The sequence below is a fragment of the Rhinolophus sinicus genome, linkage group LG05 (genome assembly GCF_036562045.2).
Source record: "Rhinolophus sinicus isolate RSC01 linkage group LG05, ASM3656204v1, whole genome shotgun sequence".
Lineage (NCBI taxonomy): Eukaryota > Metazoa > Chordata > Mammalia > Chiroptera > Rhinolophidae > Rhinolophus > Rhinolophus sinicus.
The window spans coordinates 71,424,938-71,444,117 of NC_133755.1; the positions used below are offsets into that span (position 1 = coordinate 71,424,938).

The window sequence follows — 19,180 nt, forward strand, 5'->3', positions numbered from 1 at the left end:
TGTCTTGTCCTACAGAGAGCCTACTTTCATGGAGGCAGATTACATTCCCTGGTGGTCTTGGCAACCTGGGGAACCAAACTAATCATTGTGTTAAATACTCTCTGAACCGCTACTGTACTGCCAAGTCCCACCCTTATTCACAGCCCACTGCTTTTCTTTCTGGAGTTGAAGCCTAACCACATCCCTCAGCTTCCCTTCCTGCCAAGGCCTCCCTTTCCTTCTTTGACTCTGAGCCCCTTGACCCTAGAGCTTCCCCCCACCCCGCTTCTTCACTGACATGTCTTCTTCCTGTTTTCTGAAGGTTTGTTTGTTTAAATCTCAACCCATTTCTCTTTCTGCTTTCTTCTCTTTGACAATTTTATTTATTCCAGTGCTGTCAACTGTCAGCAACTTTTGGCAGACTCACCCATTCTGAGCACTAACTCCCAATCCTTCTCTGCACAGCCCCTGCAGAACCTTCTAGCAGGTCGCCTGACCTCTGGCCTTTTCCCTTCTGGTGTCTCATACGCTTAGCATATAAATTAAGTTTTATCACTTCAGCTCAAGTTATCTCCTGGTTGTTTATTATGGGCCAAAGTCTGGATGCTTTCGATGGAATTCAAGGTCGTCTTTAATATGACACAGTCCCCACCATGGACCTCAAATACCAGCTCAACTGAATAACTCAGTGTCCTCTGTGTGTATCCCATAATTTCCTGCCTCCCTGCTTTACTATAGTTCTTCCTGCCAGAAATGATCTTAATGCATTTCCACAGAGTCCACTGTTTCGGCTTTGAAGCCATCTTTTCCTTGCAGCCTTTCCTTAAGTTCCAGATAAAGCTGTGAACTGCTGTATGGCTTTAAAAATAACAGCTTTATTGAAATCTATTTTACATACCATAGAATTCAAAAGTATATGGTTGAATGGTTTTTAGTATTTGCACAGAGTGGTGCAGCAAGCATCACCACAATCAATTTTAGAACAGTTTCATTACGTCATAAAGAAATTCCATACCTATTAACAGTCACCCCTCTTCCTTCTATCCCCCAGCTTTAAGTCACCACCAATCGACTTTGTGTCTGTAGATTTGCCTATTGTGGACATTTCATATGAATTGAATCATATAACGTGTGATCCATATGATTTATTTGTCCTACTTTTAGAGCACTTAGCCCTCTTTACTTTAATGAGTGAATCACTAATTCTCCCAGGGCTCAAGTGTCTTAGCTGTCACGTTGGGACTTACATCGGGACTAGCTCTAATGTCTATGTTGTATCATTTTTGTTTCTTTATGAACAAATCAGAATTGGCTATGTAATACGAGCTCTGTAAATAGTTACTCACTATGTACCCATTTAACTGGATTGATGAAGATATTTATTGACTGGATAAATGAATGAACAAAAACTTTACACCAGGACTGACACAGGGTGAGGTGAATGAGCAGACTAGAGTGCAAAACGTAAGGCAACGCTGGCCTTCGGGGCTGTGCAATCTCTCAGGAGTGAGCACTTCCTCTGCTTGTGCCCCGGGCTCTGTGCTGGCCACATTCGTCCTGGCCCTGCTTTCTGTGAAAGCACCATCTACACTGATTTTCCCCTGCCAGACATTCATGTCCCCCTGCAGAAATTTCTGAGCCATTTCTGAGCACCAGGTAAAGGGCTCACTTTAAAGTTAGGAGAAATTCTCTATAGCAGCTTCTTTCTACCTGAGAAACCAAGGATACCACTGTCCACTTCACGAGGGTTCTGAGAGACTTTAAAACTGGGAGAAGTAACCGAGTGAACTGTTGCCACTGTCACAAAGAAGGTAGTGTCTGTTTTCTCAGTGAGCTGTCTCTGAGGAGCTCTGAGAACGAAGGTCTTTCCCCTGAACATAACCATCTGACTCAGCAAATGTTCCTCTTTTGGGAATGGAGTCTGTATAATATTGGTTTAGTCCTGCAGATACTGACTAAGCCAGCTGCCATAGTCTGACTGGGCAAACTCTGATGGCTTTGTTACACCCTGGACCTTGCTTGTTGGATGAAAACCCAGCTGAGCACCATCTTGCTCTGTGTCCTCATCTTTTTATTTTTTCCTTATGTTTTTGACCACCTACATACAAGTCATATAGTTACGTTACTCTCAGGCCATTATTCACTCTTAGCTATGCTCATTTGCTTAACTTCTCCCCTCCTTTTTCTTGTCCAACTCTTTCCCACTCACCTAAGGAAAGATGGACTAAATCTTTCTCTCTCCCTCATGTTCGACTATCTCCTTTCTTTCATTTTCTCCTTCTTTCCCTTTCATTTGCTTGCTGGACCCCACTCCAGCTTTGGCTATGGCTATAGGCATGAGGATGTGGCACAGTTGGTTTGAAGGAAGAGATAAACTCTGAGATATGAAGCAAATTTACAAATATAGATGCTTCTCCTTTTAGGATGGGGTTAAGTCCTGACAAACCCATGATAAGTTGAAAATATTGTAAATCAAAATGCACTCAATGCACTGAGCCTACATCGTAACTTAGACTTACCTACCTTCAACATGTTCAGAACACTTACATCTGCTCACAGTTGGGCAATTATTTGAGTTTCATCTCAAGAGTAATTCCCTTCCTCTTCTTCTCCTCACGAGAAGCAGGAGACATAGATGGACATTTTGTAGACATGATGGAATGTGAAGACACAAAACACACTATCCAAACAATGCTGGCAACAGAGTGCACTGTAGAGTATCAGCTATTTACCCTTCCCCTGTGATCCCATGGCCTGCTGGGAGTGGCAGCTCGCTGCCCAGCATCATGAGAGAGTATCATACCACATATCACTAGCCTGGGGAAAGATCAAAATTCAAAATTCAAAGTAGAGTTTCTATTGAATGCGTATCACTTTCACACCATCATAAATTCAAAAAATCGTAAGTCAAACACTCGTAAGTTGGGGACCATCTGTAATGAAGAATCACTGTGTCTTAATTTCCTAGGGCTGCTGTAACAAAGTACTATACCACAGCCTGGGTGACTTAAACAGGAATGTATTGCCTCACAGTTCTGGGGACCAGAAGTCTGGGATCAAAGTGTCAGCAGGGCTGGTTTCCTCTGAGGCTGGCAGAGATAATCTGTTCCATGCCTCCCCCTAGCTTCTCGTGGTTCCATGTCTTGGCCACCGTGAATAATGCTGGGTCGTATGGTAATTCTATTCTTAATTATTTGAGGAATGTCCATACTCTTTTCCATAGTGGCTGCACCAGTTTACATTTCCACCAGCAGTGTACGGTGTATGAGAGTTCCTTTTTCTCCACAGCCTCTCCAATACTTGCTATTACTTGTCTTGTTGATAATAGGCATTCTAACAGGTGTGAGGTGGTATCTCATTGTGATTTTGATTTGCATTTCCCTAGTAGCTAGTGAAGTTGAGCATTTTTTTATATATGTATATCTGTTGGCTGTTTGTATGTCTTCTTGGGAGAAGTGTATGTTCAGGTCCTCTGCCCATTTTTTAATTGGATGGTTTGGTTTTTTGTTTTTGAGTTATGAGTTCTTTATATATTTAGATATCAGCCCCTTATCAAAGGCATTTGCAAATATCTTCACCCATTCGGTTGATTGCATCTTTGTTTTGTTGATGGTTTCTTTTGTTGCACAGAAGTCTTTCAATTTGATATAATCCCATTCATTTATTTTTGCTTTTACTTCTCTTGTCTTTCAGATCAAATTCACAAAATCCTCTCTGAACCCAAGGTCCATAAGTTTAGTACCTATGCTTTCTTCTATCAGGTCCTACATGTAGGTCTTTGATCCATTTTGAGTTAATTTTGGTATATGGTAACAACAGTCTAGTTTCATTCTTTTGCGTGTGGCTTTCCAATTCTCCCAGCACCATTTATTGAACAGGCTGTCTTTTCTCCATTGTATGCTTTTGGTCCCTTTGTTTAAAATGATCTGCCCATATATATGTGGGATTACTTCTGGGTTCTCAATACTATTCCATTGGTCTGTGTGTCTGTTTTTCTGCCAATACCATGCTGCTCTGAATATAATCACTTTATAATATAAATTGAAGTCAGGGAGTGTGATAACCTCTGGCCTTATTCTTTTTTTTCTCAGGATTGCTTTGGCTTTTGTGACTCCATATAAATCTGATGAGTTTTTTGGTTCCACTTCTGTAAAAAATGCCATTGGGATTTTCATGGGGACTGCATTAAATCTGTATATTGCTTTGGGTAGTGGGGCCATTTTAACTATGTTGATTCTTCCAATCCATGAACATGTAATATCTTTCCATTTCTTTGTGTCTTCTCCAATTTCTTTAAATAATGTTTGGTAGTTTTTAGTGCATAGGTCCTCCATTTCTTTTGTTAATTTTATTCCTACATATTTTATTCTTTTATTGTAATTGCAAAAGAATTTCTTTTCTTCATTTCTTTCTCTGAAATTTCATTGTTAGTATATAGAAATGCAATACATATTTGTATATTGATTTTGTATCCTGCAACTTTACTCTGTTTGTTTATTGTTTTTAATTGTTTTTTGGTGGAGTCTTTAGGGTTTTGTATATAAAGGATCATGACATTTGCAAAAAAGTGACAATTTGAATCTTCATTCCCAATTTGAATGTCTTCTTCTTCTTTCTCTTGTCTGGTTGCTCTGGCGAGGACTCCAATGCTACGTTGAATAACAGTAGTGAAAGGGAGCATCCTTGTCTTATTCCTGATCATAACGTAAAAGCTTTCAGTTTTTCACCATTATGATATTTGCTGAGTGTTTGTACTACATGTCCTTTATTATGTTGAGGTCCTTTCCTTCTTTACTCATTTAATCACATGCTTTAATAATCAATGGATGTTGTATCTTGTCAAATGCTTTTTCTGCATCTATTGATATGATCATATGATTTTTATCCTTTATTTTGTTTATGTGATGTATCACATTGATCGATTTTCCTATGTTGAACCATCCCTGTGCCTCTGGAATGAACCCCACTTGAGCGTGATGTATAATCTTTTTAACGTATTGTTGTATTCGATTTGATAGTACTTTGTTCAGGATTTTTTGCGTCTGTATTTATCAGAGATATTAGTCTGTGGACTTCTTTTTTTGCGCTATCCTTACTAGGTTTTGGTATCAGGGTAGTGTTGGCCTCATAAAATGAGTTAGGAAGTATTGCCTCTTCAATTTTTTGGAAGAATTTGAAAAGGAGAGGTGTTAAATCATTTTTGGATGTTTGGTAAAATTCACTAGTAAAGCCATCTGGTCCTAGACTTTTGTTGTTTGGGGGAATTTTGGATGGTTGTTTCAATTTCCTTACTGTTGATCAGTTTATTTAGGTTTTCCAGTTCTTCTTGATTCAGTCTAGGAAGGTTATATATTTCTAAGAACTTGTCTATTTCTTCTAGGGTATTGAATTGGTGGTATATAGTCTTTTATAGTATTTTTGTATTTCTGTGGTGTCCATCATAATATCTCATCTTTCATTTCTGATTTTGTTTATTTGCCGCGCTTCTCTTTTTTCCTTAGTGAGTCCAGCCAGAGGCTTGTCAATTTTATTCATCTTTTCAACGAATCAACTCTTTGGTGCATTAATTTTTTCTAGTGTTATATTTTAATCTGGATTAATGTTTTAATTTTTATCAGAGATAAGACATCTCTTGCCCCTTCATATGCTACAGCCTGAATTCAGGGATCAGGATAATATTGGATTTCACTCTCTGTGTTGCACACCTCCTCCCCACTCTCTAGCTATATGTTTGGACTCTACTTGGTTCCAAACCCTAGGGGAAAGAGGTAGGGGGTTAGGAAATTTCTAACATGGCTGGGGGCCTTTGTCATCTCTGACCTGGCAGATAGCTGAGTCTTTCTTTTGTGGGACACTCTGGTGTCCTTTTAGGAGTCCCAGATCTGCTACTCTTACCAGACATTTTTGTATGTCTGAAGAGCCCCTGGCCAGAGGCTCTCCTCTGAGCTCCTGACTCACTGTACTGGGTGGTTCTAGAGCCCCTCTTGTGTGGCCCCCATGGGAAGCACTCAGACACCCTTTCTTCTGGCCACTCCTGGCTCTGCAAGGCAATGCTAACTCAGAAGTCCTCTCTGGTTCCCTACATTTTCCAAATGGGGCTTGGAACCTGGAGTCAACAGGGCTCCTCTGGTGCAGAGTATCCCAATCACACTCCCCTTGAAGTCCACACTCTTTAGGCTGGAGACAAATAGGAGGTACCTCATCCATCCTCCTCTGTCAGGGCTGGAGTGGGGATCCACAGCACACTAACAGCTCTCTCAAAAAAGATTTATTCCCATATCCTGTCTTCTTTCCACATCCCAACACCTTTTTATATCTTGACCTGAATGAGAGTTCTGACAAGCAAGAAACAATTTCTTGATTTTATTTTAAATCCTGGATATAATAATTCTATCTCATACTTATTTCAGTATTTAACATTTATTATTTTGGTGCCTTGAATTATAACCAAGGCAAGAAGACTCCTATTTTTCTAATTTTATAAATTATATAAGTAGCATACACACATACAAAGGTGTACAAATAAGACATATACAGCTTAATGAATTTTTTGGAAACTGAACACACCTGCACATTGGCACCCAGATCAAGGTCCAGAACACTATTCGCACTGCAGATGTCTTCCATGCATTCTCCCTTCAAAAGTAGCCCCTATCCTGACTTCTAATATTACTGCTCAGTGTGTGCTGTTTTTGAGCACTATATTCTATTGAAAGAGATGAAATTGATGATATTCAATATTCTTTGCCCTTCAAAATGACAATTTGGTTTATTTGGTTCAACATAACATAAATTAACATGAAATCACACCGCATGGGTCTGTCTTTTGCTCAACATTTTGTCTGTGAAGTTAATTCATGTTGTTACAGGTAGAAATGGTTTGTTCATTCTTGTTGCTTAATTTTTCTATTGTATTGCAAAAGGGTCAAAAGTGATCCCAGGAGACCTGGGTTGGAACACTGTATTTGCTACATAGGCTTTGAAGATGACCAGCTTTAGTAGAAACTGCCATTTTTCCCAAAGTGGTTGTGACAATTTATTCATCATGAACTGTATGAATAAACAGTGAATGAAACAAAGGATTAAAATTTTAAAATGGTACAACTTATAATAAGATCACAAAGCATCAAATACTTAGGAATAAATCTAACATTAAATGTATAAAACTGCTACACTAAAAGCTACAAAACCTTATTGACAGAAAGTTAAAAAATACCCAAATAAATGTAGAGATATACCAAGTTTACACAACAAAAAATTTAATAATGTAAGGATTTCAATTCTTTTAAAATTAATTTATAGAGTCAATGTAATTCTGATCAAAATCTCAACAGAATTTTTTTCCTAGGGTAGAATTGACAAGTTGATTCTAAAATTTATATGAAAATACAAAAGGCCAAGAATGGTCAAGGCAACCTTGAAGAAGAACAAAGCTGGAAAACTTAAACTATCTTTTATCAAGGTTCATTATAAAAGCATATTAAATACAGTGTAGTATTTGTGCAAGGACAGACAAATAATTGAATGAAACTGAACAGAGTCCAGAAACAGACCCATGTATGGACACCCATTGGATTTATGATGATGGTGACATTGTACTGGAGAGGAGGAAAGCATGACCTTACCAATAAATAATGCTGGATAAGTTGGGTATTCATTTAGCAAAAGCTGAATCCTCATCATATGCCATACATAAGAATAAATTGTAGGTAGATTGTAGATCTAATTATGAGAGGTAAAACAATAAAGCTTTTAAATGAAAACATGAGAGAATATTTTCATGACATTTGGGAAACTCAAGCTTTCTTAAACAGGCTAAAACAAGAATCCACCATTAAAAAAAAATCACAAGCTTAGATTAAACTAAAATAAAGAACTATTAATCAAAAACACCATTAAGAAAGTAAAAAGCAAGCTATAAAGTAGAATATATTTGTCTAAAACACTCATATCTAGATTATATAAAGAACTATAAATTGAAGAGAAAAAAACTAACAACTAATAGAAAAATGGGCAAAAGATTTAAATAGTTACTTCAAAAATGACAACATGGCCAATAAATACATGAAAAGATGTTAACATCAGTAGTTATCAGAGACATAGATTAAATAAATTAAAAATTAAATCACAATTAAATACTTACCAATTTCCAACCAGAGGAATGTTTAAAATAAAAAAGTCAGGATATACCAAGTTTTGGTGATGATGAGAAGCTGGGATCCAGTTATACTTTTTTTTTCTTTCTGCTTTTCTGTATTTTTCAAAATTTATATTGAATTTATGTTCCTTTGTAATTAGAATATAATGGTATTTTTCTCCAAAGAAAATTCTTACTTTCTTAATGCTTCTCAGCTCTACATCCAAAAGCAAAGGATGGGCAGAACCAAGGGATACAACCAAATAAATCCAGAGCGTTTATGCTGGTTCCTCAGAGTGCATGGGGTAATTTCATAGAACCAGATTGTGGAGGGTAATTTAAGACGCAGAATTCTGATTTCTGGAGGAAGAACTTCAGGAACAGATTCCAGGTTGGCACATCTCAACAGGTAGAGTGTGGATGACTTTGACCTTGGCGGCTCATTGAACTTCTGAATTCTAGTAGTTTGATAGGGCCAATGACAGGGTCTTGGTTGCTGCTGCTGTTTATTTGACCTCAGTTCTACTAGGACTTCCTACTCTGCTATACATCTCTGCAGAAATCATTATTGTCCTTGGCTGACCAAATATATACCAGGCTCACCTAGTCTGATATTTTATCTTTAGATATATTTATGTGACGTGGCTGTCAGCCAACCTGAGGTGTTTTTCTTTTCTTTTCTTTCTTTTTTTTGACATTGTAGACATTGTTCTTCAAGGTATTCGTGTTCTGGTGAGTAAATCACCTTAGTTCATTGTTTAGTAGATCCCTTTTTTTAAATTAAACTCTCTCTTTTTATGACATTAATGATGATATAATAATATAAAGCTTACTATATAACTGACACTGTTTTAGGAATTTCACATTTTTACTATTTCATTTAGACCTCTAGCAACCCTGTGGGGTGGTTGCTATTGTTCTTATAACATGATGACACTCAACTACTTGAGGGGTAAATACCCTGCTCTAGATCATAACACAGAGACAGAATTTGAACCCCAGCAGGCTCTGTCCTTAGTCCAGGCTTTTAAACACCACATTACTCTATGATTCAAGCCCATGTTACATAGCTTTGTTTCCTGGTGAATGTAGAGTAGCAGGATTGGCATGAACATGAGAAATATTCCAGGGTGGGCCACTCTTGAGCTCAGACCTCCAGATTCAACTTCTGGAGCAAAGGGCCTCAGCTACTTTCTCATAGCACAGCCTAACCTTGCAGTCCTTCCCCAGGTATCCGAGGGAGCTCTAGACCATGTCTCTAAAACAATTGTAATTCACCTTATTCTCTAGAGAAATTTTTCACTCATCCTTGTGGTCTCACCTATTATTTGTAAAGGATAAGTTGATGGTTCAGAGTGTGGAACAATATCACTTTTAAAAACATTTCTTGCACAGAGGGACTGAATGGACATTTTCCCCAAAACATACAAATGGACAACAGGTACATGAAAAGATGCTCAATATCACTAATCATCAGGGAAATGCAAATCAAAATCACAAAGAGATACCACCTCACACCTGTTAAAATGTCTGTCATCCAAAAGACAAAAGAGGAGTACATAATCTTAACTGTCCTGTAATCCGGTCCCTGACTTGCCTTCTCCCACCTCCATGTAATCTTCTTTACCTTCCCTCCTTAGTTTAAGGTGCATAAAAGAAGCTGCAATACTGTTATTCTGCAGAGCATTTGAGATCTTGCTTTCTGTCATATGTCATTAGTTTGGCTCCAATAAACTCTTATAAAAATAAAAATAAAAGACAAAAGACAGTGTTGGCAAGGATGTGGAGAGAAGGGAATCTTCATGTACTGCTGGTGGTGATGTAAATTGGTGCAGCCACTGTGGAAAACAGTACAGAGATTCTTCAAAAAGTTAAAGATAGAACTACAATGTGATCCAGTAATTCCACTTCTGGGTATATATGGGAGGGAAATGAAAAGAGGCTGTAGTCCCATATTCACTGCAGCATTATTCACAATAGCCAAGATATGGACATAACCTAAGTGTCTACCAACAGATGAATGGATGAAGAAGATGTGGTACATATATGCAATGGAATATTACTCAGCCATAAAAAAAAATCCTGCCATTTGTGACAATATGAATGAAACCTGAGGACATTATACTAAGTGAGATAAGTCAGACAGAGAAAGGCAAGCACTGTATGATAATACTTATATGTAGAATCTTAAGAAACTGAACTTGTGGAAACAGAATAGAATGGTGGTTACCAGGGGTTAGGAGGTGACAAAATGGGAAAATGTTGGTCAAAAGGCACAAACTTTCAGTTATAAGATGAATAAGTTCTGGGGATCTAATGTACAGCATTGCGATTAAAGCCAACAATAATGTAGTATATAGTTTAAAGTTGTTGAGAGAGTGAATCTTAAATGTTCTCACCACAAAAGTAATGGTAATTACGTGACATAATGGAGGTGTTAGCTGTCATTTGCTTTGGATATCATTTTGCAATTTATAAGTATGTCAAATCAACATGCTGTACACCTTAAATTTCCACAATGTAATATGCCACTTTTGCGTCAATAAGTCTAGAAAAAAAAAGGAAAAAAATAAATAAAAGTAAAAAAAAAAAAAAATTCTCGTGTTAGTTAAGGTCACCTGAAATTTATTCTTGTCTTTCAAGGGGCTAACAATACAAGCCCCCTTTCAAAATTAATAACGTATTTTATTTTCAATGTTTTAGTCAATTTCATTTCGAAGGACTAAACAAAGAAAGAGCTACAAAAATACATTCTCTCTGTTTTTATGATTACTTACAGTTGGTGTTTGAAGGCTAGCGGTGTAACACCAGGCAAGGACGTTGCGGACCAGGCCCAGGATTCACTGAGAAAGACTTTAACCAGCACCCACCTTCAGGCTGTTTGAGCACCCCGGCCCAGGGTAAACTGGTACATAGAGATCCAGTCACATTGGCCCCACCACTGAGGTGTGTGGGCACATTCTTGGCAAAGCCACAGCCTGTATGTTGCTACAGCTTTTTTATCCAAGAACTCCTTTTCTGGTGTTATCATATCAGGATTCTGACTAAAGAATTTACTTTTGATAGAATTGACCACACCTAGGAATAGAATCAGGGTTGGGTTTCTGTTGCCTGGGGACAAGCACACACAGGGTGAATTTATTCCTAAGTATAGGAGGAAATGATTGAATGAGCACCCTTCCCTGAAAGTCAGGCCACAGTGAAAGGACAGAGCACTCTCTCCAGTTTCTGTGAGATTTAAGGGACCTTCTGGGGATGCTTACTCATTTAAATATTTGCTTCTGGTATTATGATACAGTTTTGGAAAGCAGGAAAGTGCTGGAGGGAGGTGGAGATTCTGTAAAAAGATGAAGTGATGTCCAGTGGACTCTCCCCTCAAAAATAAAAGAGAGAAAACAAAGAGACATAGAGAGTTCCATGGTAGATTAGTGACTACTATCTTCATTCATTTGTTCATTCATTCAACATTTGTTGATCACAATTAGAATCATACAATATGTGGCATTTTGTCACCAATTTCACACACTGAGAAAACAAAGAAATAAGAGCTTTGTATGTTTTCTGGAACCTTGGCACCTGTGTATTTTGCTACTCCTCTATTTTTTTTTCTTGTAGTGATGATATATAAAAGTCTTAAAACAAAAGGGCCTGTGTCTTTTGTCTCAGCACCAGTATCTCTTTACAGTTTTGATTTACATTTCTTTAATGACTCATGATGTTGAGCATGTTTTCAAGGGCTTACTCACCATTTGTACATCTTCTTTGGAGAAATGTCTATTCTTTTGCCCATTAAAAAAATAAGCCATTTATTCAATCAGCTGTTATTCTTAACAGTTTAAATAAATTACATGTATATTTAAGATGAAATATTTCACATGGAAAAAAATAAAGTCTTATAGGCAAGCAAAATTGTACCACATGGTCTAGGAATGGGAAGGGAATATTACTAACCATTCCAATATAGTAAGTATTTAAAAACAATAAAACAATATAACATGTTTCCTTGAAAATAAGAACTAGCTGGACCATTAGCTTTAATGCGTCTTTTGGAGCAAAAATTAATGTAAGACCCGGTACTATATTATATTATGTTATATTATAATATAGTATAATATAGTATATTATAATATAGTATAGCGTATTATAATATAGTAAAATAAGATGGGGTCTTATACTAATTTTTGCTCCAAAAGATGCATTAGTGTTGATCGTCTGTCTAGGTCTTATTTTTGGGGAAACACGGTATGTGCATTTTTAATTCAGATATTTCCTTAAGAGAATTGTTCGTATAATCAAGGCAGTGATTATTCTTTTAAGACATTAGAAAATGGACTAATGCTCATTAATAAATGCAACTGCCCTTAAGATTTCAACTTCAGTGGATTTCTTTAAAACTCACAAAGTGCATAATTAAGGTATATCAAAAAATTAAACTTGCTACTCTAACAACAGGATTCCATGCTTAACATTCTTAGTGGTTTATTTGATCAAATTAGGTGTTTTCAGGGACCAAAAAAGATAAGCCACTGTAAAACACTTAGTTTGAAATATATTTTAATACTGTCATGGAAATTTAAAAAATATTGGAGAACAGAGGTTATCATAAGGAAAATAAAGCAAAACACCAGAAGAGTCAAAACTTTTTAAAGAACAAGAACTACAAAGGATGTTTGCATTCAGTTTTGTCATACTCATCGGTGAATTTTTCTTACTCCAACTAATCTCCTCTATCAAATTCTGAATCATCTCCTGAATCATTATATTCCACAGCAACACAGAGAGACAGGATGGTGGCAACATCATGTTCAATGTGCTCATGATTAGCTCTCTGTTTACATTGCAATTCTACCTTGCATAGTTGAATTCCTTTCTGTATTGCTTCCATAAATACATTTACATCACTGATTACAAGTACAGTTGATTAGTAACACTTTGGCTCACAGTTTAACTTGTGATGGAACAGATGAAAGCATTAGTGGAACATGGGGACTTGGGGCAGTATTCAGTGTTGTTGGGTATAATTCAGAGGGAAGATGAGCAAGGGCATCAACTGTGACAGGTGATGATGGTCAAATGTCAGGTGGAGACAGAGGGGGAGGTGGTGAGGGTGGAGGCAGCTCTTTGACTTCACCTGTTTGGGGTGGATTAACTAGTACAGTCTTACGTACTGCGGCAGGTCTAGCGAGTAGTGGAGAGAGCTGTACTGAAAGAGGTGTAATTGAAAAAGGAGCTGGTTGAAGAACTCCAGGAACAATCTGAAGAGAAGCTGAACGTGGTGGTACTGTTGGAACTTGCTGAGCAGTGATTGGAGCTGGAGGTGGGGGAGGTACTTGTGGTGGAGGAAGTGTGTGGGGGTGGGACTCACAAACAACGGTGTTCTGCCTATAGCTGGTGACTGAAGCTGATTTTTCTATCAGACCTGTAGTAGAATTGATACAGGTAGGTATGGATCTCACATCTCCTGATCTGTGCATTGCTTAAGGTGGAGGTGGTGCATGTGGTCTAAGACTTTTTCCTCAGCTCTAGTTCTCTCACCTGACTAGGTAGCAAGGCAGAAAGTGAATAAGATCCATTCACATCACATACAGGGAGTCAGGGCCATTAACAACTTCAGTATGCTTCTGTAAGAGATTAGCACCATCTTCAGCCAGCTCTGGGCCTTGGGCCAGCTTCTGCTATTCCGCCTGCCTGCCATGAGGTGTCCTAGGCTCTTTTTCTGATTCATGAAGATCTAGGTTTTCTTTGTCTGTTTCCTCTTTTCTTTCCTTTTACCTTCTGTATCTTACAACATTTTTTTTTCTTTCTGTAGATCAAAGAAATGTGAAGTGTAGGTATTAATTTGCCCATTTTAATTGGGTTATTTGTCTTCTATTATTGAATTATAAAAGTTATTTTTATATTCTAGATACAAGTCCCTTATCAGATATATGATTTACAAATGTTTCCTCCTATTCTGCGGGTTGTGTTTTCACTTTCTTGATAGGATCCTTTGAAGCACAAACGTTTTTTAATTTTGATGAAGTTCAAGTTATCTACTTTTCTTTTTGCTGTTTGTGATTTTTCCACTGTTCTTGATGCTACTGGTCTTTAAGGACTAGCCTGTCCTTTTCTGCTTGATAAGCTCCTCGGCAGCCTTCATATTCTGCTTTCTGAGGCTTTCCTGACTTTCCTCTTGACTTTCCCAGCACTTAAAGCATTGATCACATTGCATACTAAGTATTTATCTCTTTCCTAAGATGGTGGCTGCTTGAGGGCAGGGACTTTAATCAGTTCTAGGTCCTCACCACCTATACCTATACTGATGACTAGAAGTACCAGATTCTGCCCTCTCCTCCAGTTTTACGTTCTGAATAATCTTCAAATGTCATCCAGAGAGAATGATGTCATCAAATTAAGACTAAATTAAGATTGTGGTGATAATAAATCATTTTAAGGAACTTTGTTTTCTGAATAGAAGTTAATGTTGACTTATTCTTTGGATGGTTATTATGTATAGTGTGTGTGTGTGTGTGTGTGTGTGTGTGTGTGTGTGTATGTGTGAGAGAGAGGTTGGGGGGATCATAAGTATGACTAGTAAGATTGTACTTTCTCTACTCTCATGTGTGAGTTTATATATGTGTGTATTGATGCAGAGGGTTATCTTATTAGAGTCACTTGGTTGCAACAGAAACTGACCAGAATTAAGTTGTACACATACACAAAACAAATACTTTATTTAAAGGATGTGGGATAGCTCACAAAACTGAAAGAAAAAAGGAAGAACTAGGACAGGAAGCTCTGAGAATCTGCAAAGCAGGACCTAAAGGATAATCTCTCTTCAAGGCACTCCTCTCAAGTTGAGTGGGCACCAAATATATTTAGTTTCTGCTCATAATTAAAATTCCAGGGCTGAGTATCTGACTGGCCTCGTTTGAATCAGGTGTATACGCTTTGGCCAGAGAAAGGTGGGGTTCTTTGATTGATAATCCCATGAAATTGTGTACATTTGGGGAGGGGCAGTTCACTAAAGCAAAATCAAGATGGAGCTAGCAGAAGAGAAAATTGGTTTTGGGAAAGCAAAAAACAACAGGTATATACAAGAAAGGATTGTGATAAATACATAAACAGTAATAATGGAAGGAGAAGTGTTATAAGCACCATAAAAGAGATATAAATAAAATACTTTGAAGATTCTGAGGAAGAAAACATACGCACACACAACACAACAGAACACAACATAACACAACACATGCAAATGGTTGTGGCCAATCACAAAAAGCTGCACAAAGGAGATGACATTTAAGTTCCCCTTTCAAAGGAGAAGAAAGACATCTTTTGGTATTGAATAGAGGTAGTGGGGTAGACAGGACTCAGATTGAGGAAACAACTTCAGTAAAGACAAGGAGATTGGAAGCTGTGAGATCTGTTTGGGGAGTGGAGACTGGTCCAATTTGATTTTAACACTGAGCAATAGTTTTCCAAGTTGGGAATCTCTGGTGATCCCTGAGACTGTTTCAGGGGCTCTGCAAGGTCAAAACTATTTTCATAACAGTAAGGTGATGTTTGTTTTTTTCACACTCATTGTCTCAGAAGTGTATAGTGGGTTTTACAGAGCTGTATTATGTGTGATGATGCCATAATTTTGATGACAAATGGGACAATGGAATGAGTACTGTATATTTTTGTGCTTTAAATTTTTCTCAGGTTTAATTTCTACTATGGAAAATGTTAATAGATATAACCCATATAAGCAAAATATATTTGTGGGTCTTCATTTCATTAATTTTTAAGAGTGTGTAGGGATTCTGAAACCAGAAAATGTGAGAACCACTGGTATAGAGCATAGGGTGTAGAGAAATGGAAATATACTATGGTGACTCTTTTAGTAGATGCCAAGGAGTATATGATTAGTTTGTTAGACAGTAGGTAATTGTTGAAGGATTTTGAGCAGAATGACTACTCACAGCTACCTTTTAAGAATAATAGGAAGTAGACTATAAAGCGCATTCGAGAAACAAGAGTAGAGGTTGGGAAGGGCATTACAAGGTTGCAATAAGAGCCTAGGCAAGGGGTAAGTGGTTTGAAGTGGGAATGAGAATGGGAAATACCAGCAGAAGTGGACATGTGACTAACATGGGTGATAACAGAGAGTGAGATATTAAGAATACCTGACTTCAATGTTTGAGACTAGATGCTGGTTTGTGATAGTTAATTTTGTGTGTCAACTTAACTGGGCCATAGGGTGCCCAAATATTTGGTCAAATAGTCTGTGAGGGTGATTTTAGATGAGATTAACATTTAAATTGATGGACTGAGTAAAGCAGATTGCCCTCCATCATGTGAGTGGGCCTCATCCAATCAGCTGACATCCTGAATAGAGCAAAAGACTGACACCCCCCAAGTAGCAAAGGATTTTCTTGCCTGAGGAACTTCAGAGTAGGACTTTGGCTCCACAGATTTTGGGCTTGCCAGCCTCCATATCCGAGTGAGCCAATTTTTAAATATATATATATAGAGAGAGTTTATTGGTTCTGTCTATCTGGAGAACCCTGACTAATAGTTGTTGATATTAAGAGTGGTTCTAGAAAAACAGAATCTTAAACATGAATTTTCTGAATTGGCTTTTGGGGTTTCTGGAATTGGCTCTCTAATCTGATTAAATTTAAAGACACTAATGAGTCTATTTCCAGTAGTAAAGAGAGCATTGATAGTCCATGGCATAACTTGGCAGGAGATATATACAAAATATCACCATTGGATACTTCTGATCAAACACTTATGAGAAGTAAAGATCCAAGTAACCATAAATAAATAAATAAATAAATAAATAAATAAATAAATAAAAGTAATATATTTTATTTATTTGTTTGTTTGTTTGTTTTTCAAACATTTTTGTCAAACCGATGAGTATAATGAGTATAATTGGTTAGTTTCTCCTAAATGTCACTGAACAGAGATGTTCCTGGACAAAATGGGGAATTAAAAGGATAAGCTCAGGGGCTAGAATTCCCAGCTCAAGCCCCACATAAATGACCTGAAAGCTCCTATGTCTGCCCTAAAGGAGACCCTTATCTCCTATAGTTGCAGGGCTGACATGCTGAAAACCAAACCCAGACTCTTCTCCTCAAGTAGCTGAATTACAGTGCAAATTGAATTACCAGCCTCACAGGGTATCTACTGTTAAAGTGAGGGCATTATTTAGGAAGGAATGGGGCTGTATGGGAAGACCCTAATGGAGCTAGGGACATTCAGTCCCTGAATTCTGATGAGTCTTCTTTGCCAGTAGAAGCAGCCTCCCCATTCCTTCCTACCTCCATTCTCTTAAGTAAGAAGCAGCCTCTGCCATCAGTTTGAGGGGCTATATCCTGCAGTGCCTGAAGAAACTGAAAAGACCTCCCCTGAGGTAGTTGCTTTGCTCGACAATGCTGAGTTTCCTGAGGGCCCACCCCACCACTCCTCTTTGCTTCTAGACCTATAACAAGACTGAGTCCAAGCAGCTCCTAAAGGGGAGGGACAATGTGTGACCCACAAGAAGGTACACCACTCTCTGAAATAACTACTTGAGTTTTCCAATTTAGATAAACAGAAATCCAGGGAATATGTGCGGGAATAGATATAAGGGTGTGGGATCATGGTGGAAGGAACATAAAGCTTGATTAAGCCAAAATCATTGACAAGGGCCCACTAGCACAAGATTCTGTATTAAATGTTGCAACTTGGGGATTTAGAAAAGGCTGTAATAGTTTGTTTAGTCGGTTGCCTGAAACATGGACCAAAAAGTGGCCCTCTGTGAGTGAATTAGAAATACTGAACATGCATTGGTTTAAGATAGAGGTGGTGATTCAAAGAGTTGATTTATCATTTAAGACTTACTCAGTGACACTGGGAGGATCCAGAAGGCATACCTTTCACCATCAATGAGAGGAATAAATTTGTGAGAGAAGCCCTGGCATCACTGAAGGGCTCTGTGATCACTCTTCTTTGCAGGCCAGACCTCACGACAGGAACTGTAGTCACTGAATTTGGAAACTTAATGCAATGGAAATAATTGGATCTTGGGGTGGCAGAGGCCAAGTGATGGCGCTCAATGACCAAAGGCAAAATTGGTGTGGTTCCTATAATGGGCAGCAGAGTCATGACAGCAATCAGAATAGTCTGATTCACCCAGACCTATGGCATTGGCTAGTTGATCATGGTGTTCCTAGAAGTGAAATATATAGGAAGCCTACTACTAAATTCTTAATTGGTGTGGATAAGCAGAAAAGTTCTATGCCAAGTGAACAAAAGTCTAACCTCATAAAAACAGAGTTATGGTTCTTTAATAAATTCTGAGATTTGAGGCAGTTTACAGATCCAGAACCCCAAAGGATAATGAGAGGTAAAGTCCCCTTGAGGAAGGACCCTGGTACACTATAAAAAATGTATACTGTTAATCTATCTTCCAGCATTCCCCAAAGGGACCTACAGCCCTTTACCAGTGTGACTGTGCATTGGGGAAGAAAAGGAAATAATTGGATGAGATGACTGGACACTAGGTCTGAACTGACACTAATTCCTGGAGACCCCAAACATCACTGTAGTCCATCAGTCAGAGTAGGGGCTTATGGAGGCAATCAATGGAGTTTTAGCTCAGGTAATAAATCTACTACAATATTGTTGAATATATTCCTTATGTTGTACTTTACATCCCCATGACTATTTTGTAACTACAAATTAGCAGGTCTCTGGTGCCTGCCCAGTCTGCCCTTTGCAGAGGCAGATAAATAGTGCTCCATTGAGATCCAAACCCAGACATTGGGCCAAAGCTGCCCACCAGGCATGCCGGCTCTGGGACCTCCTGGGATGGGCCCTGCCACAGGCCAAGTACAGATTCCTCCTTGCCCAGGACTACCGGGCATGAGCTAGAAAGTGATCTGAAGATGACTTCCAACTGCACTGGGATTGGAGGTGCCTGGGAGAGGCTAAGCTGAAAGCTGAGAATGGCTGCCACTATTGCCAGGCTTGGGGCTGCTTAGCAAGAGGTACAGGGGATTCTGAAGCCAGATGCTGCTTTTTGGGGGTTTATGAATCTTTCAGAGATGTTGT

The 19,180-nt window shown here is 38.3% G+C and overlaps 1 protein-coding gene and 1 pseudogene across 2 annotated transcripts in view; both read right to left on the reverse strand.

The window, feature by feature from the left end:
• SULT1C2 (sulfotransferase family 1C member 2) overlaps positions 1–11,021 on the reverse strand; it is a 40,326-nt gene extending 29,305 nt beyond the window's left edge. For both annotated transcript variants that reach the window (XM_074332480.1, XM_019751683.2), the window contains exon 1: positions 10,894–11,021. The gene's annotated coding sequence lies outside the window, so the exon portion shown is untranslated. The remainder of the gene's footprint in view (positions 1–10,893) is intronic.
• Positions 11,022–12,833: 1,812 nt separating this feature from the next.
• LOC109458234 (actin-binding protein WASF1) lies at positions 12,834–13,934 on the reverse strand (annotated as a pseudogene).
• Between the last annotated feature and the right edge of the window lie 5,246 nt (positions 13,935–19,180).